The sequence below is a fragment of the Arvicanthis niloticus genome, chromosome 7, assembly GCF_011762505.2.
Source record: "Arvicanthis niloticus isolate mArvNil1 chromosome 7, mArvNil1.pat.X, whole genome shotgun sequence".
NCBI classification, from domain to species: Eukaryota; Metazoa; Chordata; class Mammalia; order Rodentia; family Muridae; genus Arvicanthis; species Arvicanthis niloticus.
The window spans coordinates 58,431,032-58,446,768 of record NC_047664.1 but is presented as its reverse complement, the minus strand read 5'-3'; the positions used below and the strand labels follow the sequence as shown (position 1 = coordinate 58,446,768).

The 15,737-nt window shown below is 37.5% G+C and overlaps 1 pseudogene; it reads left to right on the top strand.

Annotated features, from left to right (window-relative positions):
- Positions 1 to 2,404: 2,404 nt before the first annotated feature.
- LOC117712403 (rRNA 2'-O-methyltransferase fibrillarin pseudogene) lies at positions 2,405 to 4,563 on the top strand (annotated as a pseudogene).
- Positions 4,564 to 15,737: the final 11,174 nt, after the last annotated feature.

Here is a 15,737-nt window from a genome sequence, read left to right as displayed (position 1 = left end):
TAAGTTCTCCTCCAAGATTCATGACTTTAATTACCCTGAGTAGTTGGCTACAGTATGAGAATGGGAGAAATATTCTTTTTCCAGGGAAGCGCATACCAATTGGACATTGATCATCAAAGTGTTAGGTCTGATAACATACAAACAAGTAACATTATTTAGACTGAGCATATTATATTCATGTATTTGTAAATATACATATATATGTTACATATATATATATATGTTATATTATATAACAAAGTGATCTCATGAATCTGAAAGAGACCAAGGAGGCTCTATGGAAGGCTTTTGGAGGAGACAAGGAAATGGGAAAAAAATACAATTATAATCTCAAAAAAATAAAAGAAATAATTTTAAAAAGTGTGACTCCATATAAATCAATCCTTCCTTTAAAACTTTTGCAGAAGCATGCATGGACTTTAAAAATGCCCATTTAAGATCAAGCTGGTTATAGTTGCTGCTTATTAAGGATAGGATTGGAATGGTTGGGTCATCGTCCAGAGAGGTCCTGTTACGATCTGGCATGATCTGATTAAAAACATGCTATGTCCAAAGCTTTCAATATGATGGTTACGTAGCTTTGTGTGTCTTATAAGAATGTTGAGAAACCCACAAAACTCAGACTATCTTCTGGCTTTAGTAACTAAAGTTGCATCTAAAAATCAAAGACTTGATGTGCTACCTGTTTTTTCTATAAGACTTTGTGCAAAGCTGTGCTCTTTCTTTCCCCTGGGAACTTAGATGCTACGTTGTAGCCTAGTAACCTGCTTTATATCATAAGCCCAGCCTTTTAGCTGATTGACATAATTTTGCTGCTGTTCCTAGTTCTGAAGAAATGTATGCCATGATTTTCTTGAATGCCAACAAAATCTGTTCTCCAATTTTACAAAACTTTCATTATTCTTGTCATGCTTCTAGTCTAACATTAAATTCCTCAGAAAAGAAATCATATCTGTTTTGCTTATGGAATATTCTTAAGACCAAACAGAATCTTAAGATAAAGCAGATATTCAGTACATACATTTTAACTTTGAAAGAAAATAGCCCCTTTGAATTTTGGAAATCCATTAATTCAGATGTTTATGTATTTTTATGCAAGTTTTACTCCTCTGTAACCATTTCTGTTGCTTCTTCACAATTACTAGAAGAGACTTATCTTAGTACATATCTGTTGAAAATGCCAACTGAGAGTAATACTACAGTATTTCTGTGTATATTCATGTGTAAGTATTGAGCTTAGTGATTGCAGAAACCAGTTCCATTTTATTCTTCTACCTGCCTGTGGCCTACCATAGTAGTTTTCACATTATGACTGGCTAATACACTTTACTAAGAACAAAGATGGAACAATTAATTATGAAAAATACTAATAAGAAATAAAAATGATCGAACAATTCCTCATAGTGAGACATTTATAAACCATCTGCACTTGGTATCATCAGAGTGTGCAATCCTTGCATTTGTGCTAGGAGTCAATGGGGCAATCGTAGATGCAGTTCTAAAAAATGAGAGGAGGATGATTTAATCAGCTTATGGTCCAGGGTTTCTATTTATCATATGCATGATAATTTCAATATATGGGAATCACTGATCATTATTTTCTCACATATCATAAATAGTCATGAATTTACTTCAAATATATTTAAATCAATCACTGTTATATTTTTTTAAAAATAAAATTAGAGTTAGAAATGTTTGAGTTTCTGGTCCTTTGTATTCAGAAGAAAAACCATTGAACAGTTTAAGTATAATGAAACACAAAGCAGCAAAAAGACTAGCATTGAATCCTGCCATGCTCCCAAATCCCAGGTCATCTAAACCATAATATTCTATGAGGATCTGAACTAATTGCATTTATCTATTATAACACTTGTAAATACAAGAGACAATAGAAGCCCTTTCAAAAGCTTGACACTGATTATAAACTGCTTTTCCCAACTCATTTCCCTTGTCTTCATTTATTATGTAGAAAGCAGGGTGTCTCACCTCTTTGTACATGCCAATGTCCAATTGGGGAGTGAATGAATTCCATTCAATTTTCTGTGACTATCTACCTGGCAGGCTTGGCTTCTGTGTGCATCAATCCTGAGAGCACATCCTTGAACTAAGAACAATAATGGAGAGCAAAAGAGGCCTTGAGAGCAGCAATATGAAGATTTTTTTTCCTCCTTAATATCATTACAGTGAAAAACTGTATGTGATTTCTCGAACTGAAATGGCAAGCACAGTAGGGACAGCCAGAATGTTCAGAGTAGCAAGGTCTCTACTTGTTCAAATTCTTAAAATATGGCTTAACACACAATCTTATAAACCACTAAATGAGGGAAAACAGAGGGGAAATTTTTCCTTTTGTATTCCCCTAAGAAAACACAGAGACAGATGGCCCAAATAAGAGGGTCCCCGGATGAATGAATCCTTAATAATGTTCTTTTGCCTTGACAAAGAAGACTATGTATTGAACTGTGTGATGACTTTGTTCTCCCAGGAGAAAGCACAACAGTAAGGAGAGAAAAATGCCTAAAAATGGCCACATCTCTGACAACACGGGTTATAACACTTCATTTTATCAAGTACAAAAAGAACAATAAGATCTTGCATGGCATATCTTGTGCTATACTTACTCAGATATAAATCCCACAGACAAAAGTCCAAAATAGTGTGATTTCTATTTCTGTTTTTGCCCTATCTTTTATATAATGAGGGAAGAACAAAGAAATGTGTTTCACTCTGTCTCTAGGAAATGAATAATGGCAAAAACAGGATAGGAAAGCTGAAACAGCCCAAAGCAACAGAAAACTAAAATAAATGCAAAGTTCAACATCATTACCTAACAGAATTGTTTTTGGTGACCCTGCATAATCTATCAGCAGCAAGAAGACTAGCATAGAATCCTGACATGCTCACAAATCCCAGGTCCTATAAACAATAATGTTCTATGAGGATCTGAAGTAATTGCACTTATCTATTATACCACTCATAAATACAAGAGATAATAGGATCCTTTTCAAAAGCTTGACACCAGCTCCTTGTGGTATAGTCAAAACACTGCAAAGACAAAGAGTGTCAGACAATCTTGTATTTGATACACATCTTATTCTTTGAATGATTTGACGAGACTAGAACCATTGAAGTATCTTTATGACAAGATGTACTATATGATAGAAGGATGTTTTGTTTTCTTTTGAAATTTTGAAAAATTACATTGTGTGTGTGTGTGTGTGTGTGTGTGTATCAGAGGACAATGTGAGTTGTTGTTTCTCTCCTGTTAGCATTTGTGTCTCAAGAATCAAACTTAGGTTATCAAATATCTTGCTGGCCAGGAAAGGTTTTATATATATTCCAACTCAGTTCTTGTATTACATGGCTTTACTCACACAATTTAGCCCACATTGAAATTACACACACACACACACACACACACACACACACACATTTCTATATTTGAGTTAGTATGGAATTTAAGTATAAGCATTAACAGGACATATTTTATATGTTTCTATTGTCTCATAGTAAATAGCAGGATATCACCTGCAAAAACCTGAGACTAGTGGAGTTGGGGACGCAGCAGGTTTCCTCAGTCGCTCCACCAGAACGCAGTGATGAAGCAGGTTCAGCCCCCGTGGGGGCGTCTTTAGTGGCCCAGGAGGTAGAGGTGGAGGCCGAGGAGACTTCGGTGGTGGGCAAGGAGGCTTTGGTGGTAAGAGGGGTTGAGGTCGATGTGGAGGAGGTGGTGGCTTCAGGGGACGAGGAGGTGGAGGTGGCCGAGGTGGAGGCTTTCATTTTGGGGGCAACCGGGATCGAGGTGGTGGCCAGGGAGGCAAAAGAGGAAACCAGTCAGGGAAGAATGTGATAGTGTAGCCGCATCAGCATGAAGGTGTCTTTATCTGTCATGGAAAGGAGGATGCCCTTCTCACAAAGAATTTGGTCTCTGGAGGATCTGTATATGGAGAAAAGAGAGTCTCTATTTCAGAAGGAGATGACAAAATTGAGTACTGAGCCTGGAACCCCTTCCTCTCCAAGCTGGCAGCAGCTATCCTGGGCGATGTATACCAGATCCACATGAAGCCGGGGCCAAGATGCGTAGTCTACCTTGGGACAGCCTCAGGCACCACCGTCTCCCATATTTCTGATATTGTAGGCCCGGATGGTCTGGTCTTCGTAGTTGAGTTTTCCCACTCCTCTGGACATGACCTCATAAACTTAGCCAAGAAGAGGACCAGCATTATTCCTGTAAGTGAAGATGCTCAGCACCCATACAATTATCGCATGCTCATTGCAATGGTGGATGTCGTCTTTGCTGATGTGGTCCAACCAGACCAAACCCGGATTGTGGCTCTGAATGCCCACACCTTCCTGTAGAATGGAGGACACTTTGTGATTTCCATTAAGGCCAACTGCATTGACTCCACAGCCTCAGCAGAAACTGTGTTTGCATCTGAAGTGAAGAATATGCAGCAAGAGAACATGAAGCCCCAGGAGCAGTTGACACTGGAGTCTTATGAAGGAGATCACCATGCTGTGGTTGTAGGTGTGTACAGGCCACATACCAAGGCAAAGAATTGAAACAAAGAGCTGTCTGGATTGAAGAAGTGTGTGTTGCTACAGTTGCACGTGTGGCTTTTGGTTTTTTGAGAGTTTTTTTTTTTTTTTCTATTAAAAGACTCATCTGTCTTAAAAAATAGCAAGATATTTGATGGTAGTCTTCATAATCAACTAGATGGAATTTAAAATCATTTTATCTGTAATAGAAGACCTGCCGTGAGTATGGGTGGTCCCACCCAGAGGCCTGGCATCTTAGACTAAGTAAAAAAGAAAGAGAGCTGAGCCCTATGATTCAAACTCTCAGCTTGACGCTGTCAACACAATGGTTGAGTTATTCCCACTCCTCCCAAATTAGTTATCTCTTTTCTCCCAGAATGATGGACAGTGTCTCCTTACACTGTTATACAAAATAAGTATTTCCTTCCTCCCTTTAGCTGAACACAAATATTTACTCATGATAATTAGTGCAATAACCAATACTAATAGAGTAATTGATAAGTGCTAGGTTTGTTCCATGTATGCAAATCAGAAACAAGCCAGAGGAAAGCAGCACATTTACTTCTTGCTTACTTAATATATCCTAACAATGTAAACAACATATTGGCAGACTGCAGCCAGCAGGCAGAAGGCAGCCCAAGTGTGTTGGAGAAAGCGGAAGACCACAGCATCTTTCACATTCTCTCCATGGCAGTTTTCACAGGTCAGTGGTACTTCATACGATTGCAACTGAGTGGAGCCTCTAAGCCTGGAATCTTAATATTTTTGGATTTACAGAACAAATTTGTAGCTTTGAAAGTAGAAAACATAGGTTGGGAGGGAAAAAAATGAAATTAATTAAAAATTTAAAAAAAGATCTTGAAATGTAAAAATGCCTATAAATATAATATAATTACTATTTTATTACCAATCATGTTACACATTAATATCTATAGATTTTTCCCACTTAATTCTATAGATAAAATGGATCTATTCAGTTCACTTTACTTGATTTAGCTCAGATCATTAATAATAAAGGTTTTTTTGTCTTAGAAAAGTTTACAAATAATACACGTGCAATTGATTGGTGGTCCAACACATCCTCTATAAGTATATTTATTATTAGATATTTTCTTTATTTACATTTCAAATGTTATTCTCTTTCCTGGTTCCCACCCACAAAATCCCCTATCCCATCCTCCTTCCCCCTACTTCTATGAGGGTGTTCTCCCACCATCCACCCATGTCTGCCTCCCCACCATGACATTCCCCTACACTGGGTCATCAAGCCTTCACAGGACCCAGGGCCTCTCCTCGTACTGATGCCCAACAAGGCCATCCTCTGATACATATGTTGCTGAAGCCATAGGTCCCTCCATGTGTACTCTTTGGTTGGTGGCTCAGTCTCTGGGAGCTCTGGGTGTCTGGTTGGTTGATATTGTTGTTCTTCCTAAGGGGTTGCAAACTCCTTCAGCTCCTTAAATCCTTTCTCTAACTCCTTCCTTGGAGACCCCCTGCTCAGTCCAATGGTTGTCTGAGAGCATCTGCCTTTGTATGTGTCAGGCTCTGGCAGAGCCTCTCAGGAGACAATTATATCAGGCTCCTGTCAGCATGCACTTCTTGGCAACCACAATAGAGTCACAGTGGTTTATAACCACCTCACTAATGTAAGCATCATTTCACATAATTCAACAAACAACTAAATAGTAAAATATCCTTTCAATTACTGAATAAAAACACAATTACCTAATTTTTAAACATTCATTATAAATTAATGGGAATGAAAAACAGAAGAATAGAGTGAACCAACTGCATGCTGTTTATGTGCAGATAAGGGGGAGAGTTTGTCTCTGGACCACTTTGAGGAATTTTGAGGAACAGCACATTGCCCTATATCATAGCTCTTCTGTCAACACTTAGGTTTCTGTATATTATTTTCTTCACAGTTTCAATAGCCATCTCCTTCTGCTCAACCCTAGTTCAAATACATCCCAACTAAATATAAATTCCTTCTTGCACTGGTAACATCAATTGCCAAGTTGACAAGAACACTAATCTTCCTATGGAACAGAAGACCTGGGAAACATCACTGATTGCCTGTGTGATGCCAATATTTGCCAATAATCTGAACAAATCACTTAGGTCTAACAGTTAGAGGGTGATGTGTACAAAAAGGGAGATAAAGGAAGAGTGTCATGGCTGATAGTCCCTGTGAGTGACACAAAACTTTCTTACAAAGATGACATCCATGCAAATACCTGAATCAATCAAAAAAGGCAGAGCGCCTCCAGGATTTGTAAGTAATTTCTCTCTCATGATCTCTCCTAAGAATTTAAATCTCCACTTTGGTAACACTTGAATAAATTCTGGAGGCAAAATTTGAAGGCAAAAGAATTCACAGGTGTTATCTGGGGACTCCTAATAGTGGAAGGCTGTGTGTCTTTGGTTCATTTGCCTGTTCTTGGGACTAGTTTGCTACTATTAGGTGGCCTTTTCCAGTAATGATATGAGAGCTTTTGTCTTGTCTTACTATATCTGGTTTTTGATACTTTGGTCATTGTCTATTAGAGATCTCATCCTCTTTGAAAAAAAGGAAGGTAATTGGATCTCTAAGAGAGGGAAAGTGGGCAGATTCTGAGTAGAGAAGAGGCAAGAGAAACTGTGGTCAGAATTTATTGTATGAGAGAACAATATGTTTTTAAGGCAGTTTAAACATTTGTTGGGGTGGGGGTGGGGACATTCTTGTGGAGACAAAGGGGGGGAGAAGGTATGGGATGTGGAACAGACAGAGGGTGGAACAGGAAAGGAATAAAATCTGGAGTGAAAAAATGACTAAATATAAAGAAGGAATATTAAAAATGATTTTTAAATGAGTAACATATATTGTCTGCTATTCTATCAATGTTAAATTACTATTAATTAAATTACTATCTTTAAGAAGAGTAAGAAAAGTTAATGTACCACCTTTTAAATTCATAGGAAGAACTATAGCTATTAAAACAGAAGTATTGAAAATGTGGTACAGCTACATGATGGAATATTATTCAGCCATTAAAAATAAAGACATCATGAATTTTGCAGGCAAATGAATGGAATTTGAGAATATAATCCTCAGTGAGGTAACCCAGACCCAAAAGGATATGCATGGTATGTTTTCACTTATAAGTGGATATTAGCCATAAAATACCCATGCTGCACTCCACAAATTCAAAGAAGACAAATAAGAAGGAAGGCAGAAGCAAGGATGCTTGAATATCATTTAGAAGGGAGAATCATCACAGCTGGCAGATGAGAAAGGGACCTAGGTGGGAAAGAGAATAGGGAGGGCAATGAGAATGGTTCCAGAACGGGTAGTAGGAAGGCTAGGAGAGATGACCAGATGATCCCGAGAATGAATGGAAATCTGCAAGTGACTGGAGTGGAGAGATGGGAGGGATCTCAAGATCATGACAGAGACCTGGGATAGGGAAGTGCTCAAGAATCAATGGGAGTGACCTTAGCTATGACTCACAGCACTGAGGATATGAGACCTGAAGAGGCCACCTCCTGTAGCCAGACAACAACCCCAGTGGAGAGATAGGGGCACGAATTTCGACCCCAAATTCATCATGTCTACAAGAAATACAGGGACAGGTGGATGTTTTGAAGACTGAGGGGATGGCCAACTATTAACCTGACCAACTTGAAACCCATCACATGGGCAACCACCAATCCTTGACACTATAGTGATACTCTGTTACAGTTGCATACATGGAGTCTAGCATGGCTGTCCTCTGAGAGGCTCCACTGTGCTGCTAACCCAGACAGATGCAGACACCCCATGGGAAACAGTAGATGCAGTTTGAGGACTCTGATGGAAGAATACTCGGGAGGATTGTGGGACCTGAATGGGATAAGAATGCCACAGGAAGACCAGCAGAGACAACAAACCTGAACCCTTCGTGTTCTCAGAGACTGAACCACCAACCAAAGAATATTCACTAGCTGGATCTAGGTATCCCTAAATATGTGTAGCAGATGTCCAGGTTGGTCTTCGTGTGAGTCCTGAACAACTGGAGCAGGGGCTATCCCCAAAACTGTTGCCTCTATGTAGGATATGTTCTACTAGCTAGACTGTTATGCGTGGCCTCAGTGGGAGAGGATGTGCCGAGCCTCTCAGAGACTTGATATGCCAGTGTCAGGGTATAGGGCAGAGGGATAATACACAGACAGCCCTCCACTCTCTCAGAGAAGGGAAGGGGGAGAGACTGTGAGAGGGGGTAACAAGGAGGAGGGGCAACGAGCCAGGAGTAAGGGAATAAATAAATAAATAAATAAATAAATAAATAGAAAACAGAAGTATTCTCAAGAAAATTTACTTCTTTTGACATATTTTACAGTGTGGTATTTTAAAAAGTTTCAAAATCTAAAGTAATGTTATGTGGTTTGAATTTTCTATTCTGTGCGCCTTCCCTTACCCACTACTTCTTGTTTTCATTTCTTTTAATGTTTTGTCTCCCCATTCAAAGGTGGAAGTTGTCTTACCTTGTGAGGTGTACAGAAGAGGTATTGCACCCGCAGAGATGTTGGCTGCTCTCTCACTAAAAAATAGGGTTTCATAATGAGAACACGGAATGTGCAGGCTCCCTCAAGGCAGAATACTAAGAGACTAGCTTTTCAACTCTGCATGTGAAATGACTCACTGATTAGTCTTTCTAAATGTTAGAAGGCGAGAGATGGAAGAGTCGAGGCTGCTTATATGATGTTTTGTGTCTTGTGAGAGTGTTATATAAAACTTTGCTACTTCAAGGAAAATAGTACTCTGTAAGAATCTGGTAGATAAACTGTTACTTAAGCGGGTTCCTACAGCTGCAGACTGATTAAAACCCAGCAGGTAAAGCTATAATAAACAAATGCCACCTGCTGCTGGAACAGGTGTCTGTGTCCTCATTTAGAAACCAAAGGAAATAAAGGGATGCAGAGGGGCCAGTGAGGACCATAGCTTGGATTGTCAGGAGCCTAGCATTCAGTAGTTCAAGGCTGTGTGTCCTTGAACTTAATGTTATGGGTTTTGACTTGCCAGGTTAGTTGATGACTCCTCCAGGATTACACTTCAGTACAATTAAGATGTCTATCTTTTCCTGGTACGATTCCTCACACTCTGTGCTAGCTTTTATTTTTCTTTCCTTGTTTTATTGTTGACCTCTCTTCACCCTGAAGTACTTAAAAATCAATTACCAGATACCAGCTAAGGAAACAAGTTCCTTTTACTTACAAAAAAATAAAGAAAGAAAGAAGAAAGAAAAAGAAAAAAACCAACCCAGAACTCTACAGAATGAGGAATAGAATCTGCAAAGCAATGTAAGGACATTAACAAGTGACTTCTAAATAAAAGTGTTCACATGATTATTATAGTCTCTTCTTTTCACAGCTTGTTTTCAGCTTCTTTTATTATTCACAGCAATTTTAGTTCCATGTAGCATATGCTGAGACAAGGAAAAAAAATGTGCCTGTACTGTTTCAGATTGAGCAGTGTAGAGTTATGATGGTCATCATTGTAGTACAGTAAATCCCAGAGGCTCAAGACATTTTAGGTTTGTTTCCCAGATATCTATCTATCTATCTATCTATCTATCTATCTATCTTTTTATTGATATATCTATCACTATATCTATTGATATATAAATATTTCTATTGGTCTCTATCTATCTATATGTACATATAGTTAGATATATACATATAGATCGATAGATAGATCAATAGATAAATAGATAACAGAGAGATAGGTCGTAGAGATAGAGAGACCTTTCTATTAGATTTAAACTCACAGTGCCTTAAATTAATTTATTGAAATTATACAATCAAGTAAAGAATATGTAAATTCTTAGCCTATTTCTAATCATTATATACCCATAACAGAAAGATGCTATCATAGTTATTCTTGAAGCTCATAGGAGGTGAACAGTCCACTGCAGAGTTTAGTGACAAAGAGTTGGAAGAGGAGGTAAGAGGAATTTTGAATTTCCACGAGTGATCCAAAGGAAACAAACTTTTAGGAGACTGCTGAGTAAAGTTCTGCTTATTCACTCAGGTTCTGGGCAACAGACCTTGTCTGAATCACAGGTTCTCAACTTTTTTCAATGAAAATATGAATAAGCTGCAATATATCCTATATTATTTTTACTGTTTGCTTCATTATTCTTATTAATATCTCACTATGATAAACAATAACTACTTATTTCAAACAAATTACTTAGTTTTTAAAAAAATGACATGTTTTCCTCCCCTTATTAATTCTTTGTCTTATATATTTATACATATATATATAGTTATACTTATATACTTATATATATATATATGCTTTTGTGTATATATTTAATATCTAGAGCCATTAAGAAGAGAAAGCAGTGGTATTTGTTTGTCTAAGACTGAATTAATTTTTTTCTAGGTGCGTGTTTTCTTGAAAAGGACAGCACATCGTTTTTTTCTATTGAAAAGCTTCCATTAAGCACTAACACATATCTCTGATGTTGAACTTTCTCCTACAATTTCACTGATCATAAAAAGAAGGAAAAAGACATGCAAGTATAACTTTTTATTTCCTTCATTACACCTGGAGAGATCTGTCCCAGAGAGAACACTTAAAGACATAGTGAAGGATTTTTTTTTTTTATTTTTCATTGTAACCTATACATTTTCACTCTGCAACATGAGAATGTCATGAATGTATGGTAAGGTACATACCATTTAGAAAGCATGAAAGCTAAATTTGTGACTGTGTTAACCCTGAGATCTCTAGAAAGAAAGATCGCAGTCTAGGATTGCCAAAATTAAACCCAAACTGTATTTATATGCACTCTAGGCTGGCCAGTCAACAGTCTTCCCTCACTTGCTGTTTCCAAGAGCAGCCCCCAATGGCCTTTTGAAGTTCTTTTTATAGGGGAGATAAGGTGTTTACTGGGGTTGAAAGAATTGGTGATTGTTCATTGGTTAAAAGTTTCAGTGGCATGGGTCTCAAACTAAGGTCATTGATTGGCCCTCTGCTCAATTTCGCCTCCATCTTTTATCCCTGCACAACTTGTAGGCAAAATAAATAATGGATCTAAGGTTTAGGAGTTGTATTATTGTCCCAATTCCTCCATTGGAAGTCTTGCCTGGAGAAAGGAGATAGCCAGTTCAAGCTACATAACCCCCACTGCTAGGAATTTTAGCTAGGATCATCCTTGTCCTCATGGAAACCAAGGAGTTTCTATTGTCCTGAATTTCTAGATCATCCTACAGAAGTCCCCCTGTTCCCTCTCCAGTAGCGTCTCCCAGGAATCTTGACCTTCTTCCTACCCCTAATCCATTACTCCTGCTTCTATCCACACACCTTCCTTCATCCACTTTCCTCCCTCTATATATTCCTCAATGTCTAATATATTTTCCCTTCTCAGTGAGATTTAATCATCTCCCCTTAAACTTACTACTGATGATCTTAATTATATTCTGCTACTCTTGCAGGTCAGAGCCTAACAAAATTATCCTCAAAGAAGAACCATCCAGCAACTCATGGAAACTCTTGCAGACACCCATAGTCAAACAGTAAGTAGAGATTGAGATATCCTGTGGAAGATCAGCCAACAACCACAAGAAAACCAACAGAATCAACTAAACTGAGCCCATATTAACTCATAGAGACTGAACTACCAACAAGAAAGCATGTGTGGGGTTACATATATGTACATATATATTAGTTTTCAGCTGAGTCTTCATGTGGGACTCCTAAAGCAGAGGCAGGTGTTGTCTCTGCCTGCATTGCTTGCCTTCAGATCCTTTTCCCTAACTGGGCTTTCTTCTCTAACCTCAAATGAAGATGATGGCCCAGTCTTATTTCAACTTGTATGCAAAGCCTAGCTGATATCCATGAAAGTCCTCCCATTTTCAGAGGAGAAGGAGAAGAGGGGTGGATGGTACAGGGATGTGAGAGAGAAGACTGGGAGGAGAGGATAGAGGGGAAGCTGCAATTTAAAGTAAATAACTTAATTAAAAAACATAAGAGCATTATAAAAAAAGGATACAAGGAAAAGGAGGAACAAAGACAAGGATAGGCATAAAATGAATGGGGGTTGCAAGGAGTAATAAAGGCAAAGATAAACTTAAGGTAACAGGAGTTACAAGTAGTCACAAATGCAGACACTGCCTCAGTGAGTGGATGGTAGAAACAGTGTGCATCAGACCAAGAACTTACTCTTGAATGCAAATAGAAGACTTAATTATCAGGGACTCGAAACTGGACAAACAGACTTATCTTTTAGCTAGACTTTAGCACCAAGTAAACCAGTTAACAACAAACCCAACTCTGATCCTCCCAGGTATGTTCTCTATTTTGGTTTATTTCAGCCTGTGTGGTATTTGTTCCAGCCATGATCTCACAAATGAGTATTTGTCGAGATTTTGTGTGCCAAACTGCATACTTGCTGTATCTATTCATTCTGTTGATTATCTTTGCTTTTCTTCCTCAATGTAAAGTGTATGTTACTGAACTTTTTGAGATATGTATACTTGAAAAATTTTAGAAATCCTTTTAAATAATATAGAAACCTAAGAAATATTAGAGAAAAATCTCTCTCTTCTAAATCCTTTTTTAGTACTTCATCCTCTTTTCTGTATGCCATTGATCCAAAACACTGAAAATTTGTTCTTTCCTTTTATAGTCCTTCCTTCCTTCCTTCCTTCCTTCCTTCCTTCCTTCCTTCCTTCCTTCCTTTCTTCTTTCTTTCTGTCTTTCTTTCTTTCTTTCTTTCTTTCTTTCTTTCTTTCTTTCTTTCTTCATTCCTTTCTTTCTTCTTTTTTATAAAGTGATTGTGTTGAAAGCAATGGTTCCCATTCATTTTGTCTTCCACAATATATGGTATATAGAAAGACTAATCAATAGCATGATGAATAACCAGCTGTTCATTGCTTGAAAAAGAGTATCTATCTGAGAGTATTTGTACAAATCTGGAATCCCAGTATTCAAGCGGCAAATGTCAGACTATAACTGCATGTAAAAACAACGTTTTCTAAAATTACGTTTAAGCAAGCCAGCCACCTTAGGAGTATACAAAAAATCTTATGTTTAAAAAAATCTGAAAATTCTAGTTTTGTAATAAATACTTAAAATTGATTTTTTTCCCTTTTCAGTGACTTACCATTCTCTCTTGAAAGTAGGACACTGTAAAACTCAGTTAACTGAGACTTTTAGGTCTTTAGTTCCTTTTAATCAAAGCTTAATGAATATAGATATAGAAGATAAATTCAGACTTGAAGACTTGTCTGTCTTGATATTATAATAATGTCTAACATGTTTTAAAATCCCCATAGTAGTGTTCTACATAATTCAGGATTTGGTTTCTTTCTCCCATATATTTCAATTTGAAAGTGTCACTTGACTCTTTTTCATGATACCTACTAGGCACCTGAATTGTTTTTTTTTTTTTTTTTTTCTCAAGATGAAGCAAAATATCTCCTTTCCAGTCACCAACTCTCAGAAATCTATGAAGCAGACTATGAATTCAAGTGTCATTCTTTCTATTAAAAGTGCATGAATACAGAAGTAACTGATGATTCTCTAAGTGGAATGAATGGAATGATTCTACAGTCCTAACTAGTGGGAATGACAAAAAAAAAAAAAAAACCAAAAACGTTTTCTCATGATGCAAGATGCCTTGTGATTCTGCTAATGAGTAAGGGCATCCTTGTCATATACCATGGAGATATGAAGAGAGAAAGCTCAAGTTAGTGTGTGGACACATAGGTGATGCCATTCTGAATATCCTTAACTTGGTTAATGCAAAACAAGGCCAAATGGTATTATTGGATTTACAGCTGCTATTGGACATCAGTGGTTAGGGTAAAAAAGATAGCAGAATATAAAAACTTTACAATGTGTCTATAAAAAATGATGTCCTTTAGTATGCTGTCAAAAATCCTGTAAACAAAAAAAAGTAAGAAGCCGTGCTGGGTGATAGTGGAGCATGCCTTTAATCCCAGTACTTGGGAGGCAGAGGCAGGCGGATTTCTGAGTTTGAGTCCAGCCTGGTCTACAGAGTGAGGTCCAGGACAGCCAGGGCTACACAGAAAAACCCTGTCTTGAAAAACTAAAAACAACAAACAAACAAACAAACAAACAAACAAAAAACAGTAAGAAGCCTAGACCCAAAGCTTCCAAAAGTCCTTGTCTTGTTATTCAACATGTCTGTAACATAAATGCCAATGTATTTCTCCAAAGAAACAGTGTACAAAGAAAAATAAGAAATACACTGCAAAATGTGCTAAACTTTTGGCCAAGAGAATCAAAGAAAAACATCAGGAACTGACTGCTAAGGGATATCCTTCTGTTCCCCACTCCACCTATTAATTACATAATGTCTTCTTCTTTAATTATTGTTGTATAAGTATATGGAACAATCTACCCAACATCTCAAAAATGCTGAACATTAAAAAGTAAATAGATTTATTTGTCTATACTTTATATGAATGTGACTTGAAGAGTATATTTAATGGCACTTCTATGAATATGTTGTAGGGTTAACCACTTGGGGTTAGATAACCTTACAGGGATCTCATGCCTGGGGAAGCCTAATTTTCTCCTTAGCTCTTCATCTAGGGGTGACCTTGTAAGACAGAATTTTTAAATTTATTTGGTTTTGTTGTTTGTTAACCCTTAATCCTATTCTTTGTTCCATTTAGCTGCAAATGAAATTTGTTTAAGATTTCTGATAGTTTCAGAAGTCAGTGCGGAAGGAACATCAAGCTTAACATCTGTTGCCATTGCCAACCTAAGTGATTATCTTTGAGAAGCAGGCTGTACAAAAGTGACAAAGTATGATTTGAAAGGAGAAGTGTATTATCAAGGTGTTAAATTAACTATAAAGCAATCTTAGAGCTCCTCAATGTTTAGCATCCTTCTGCTAGATGCGAAAAGAAAATGGATGCAATATGCTGGATGTTTCATTTTATTCTTTCTTTGTCTTTGGAGGTCACCAAAACAATTTGCCTGTTTTCTTCCTCTTAGGTAGGTGCCTTAGTAAATGCTTTGTAGGAATTTTTTTCTCCTTCTTTTGATACTGGACATTTATGACATGCTGGACTTTCAGTGCTTGAGGCGGTTTCTAGCACATTTGCTAATTATGTTTAAATAGGAGTTTGTGCTTATAAAATAGCAAGTCTGAGTTTTCAGAGCAGAACAGTTAAAACAGCACTGATGTAAATGCAAG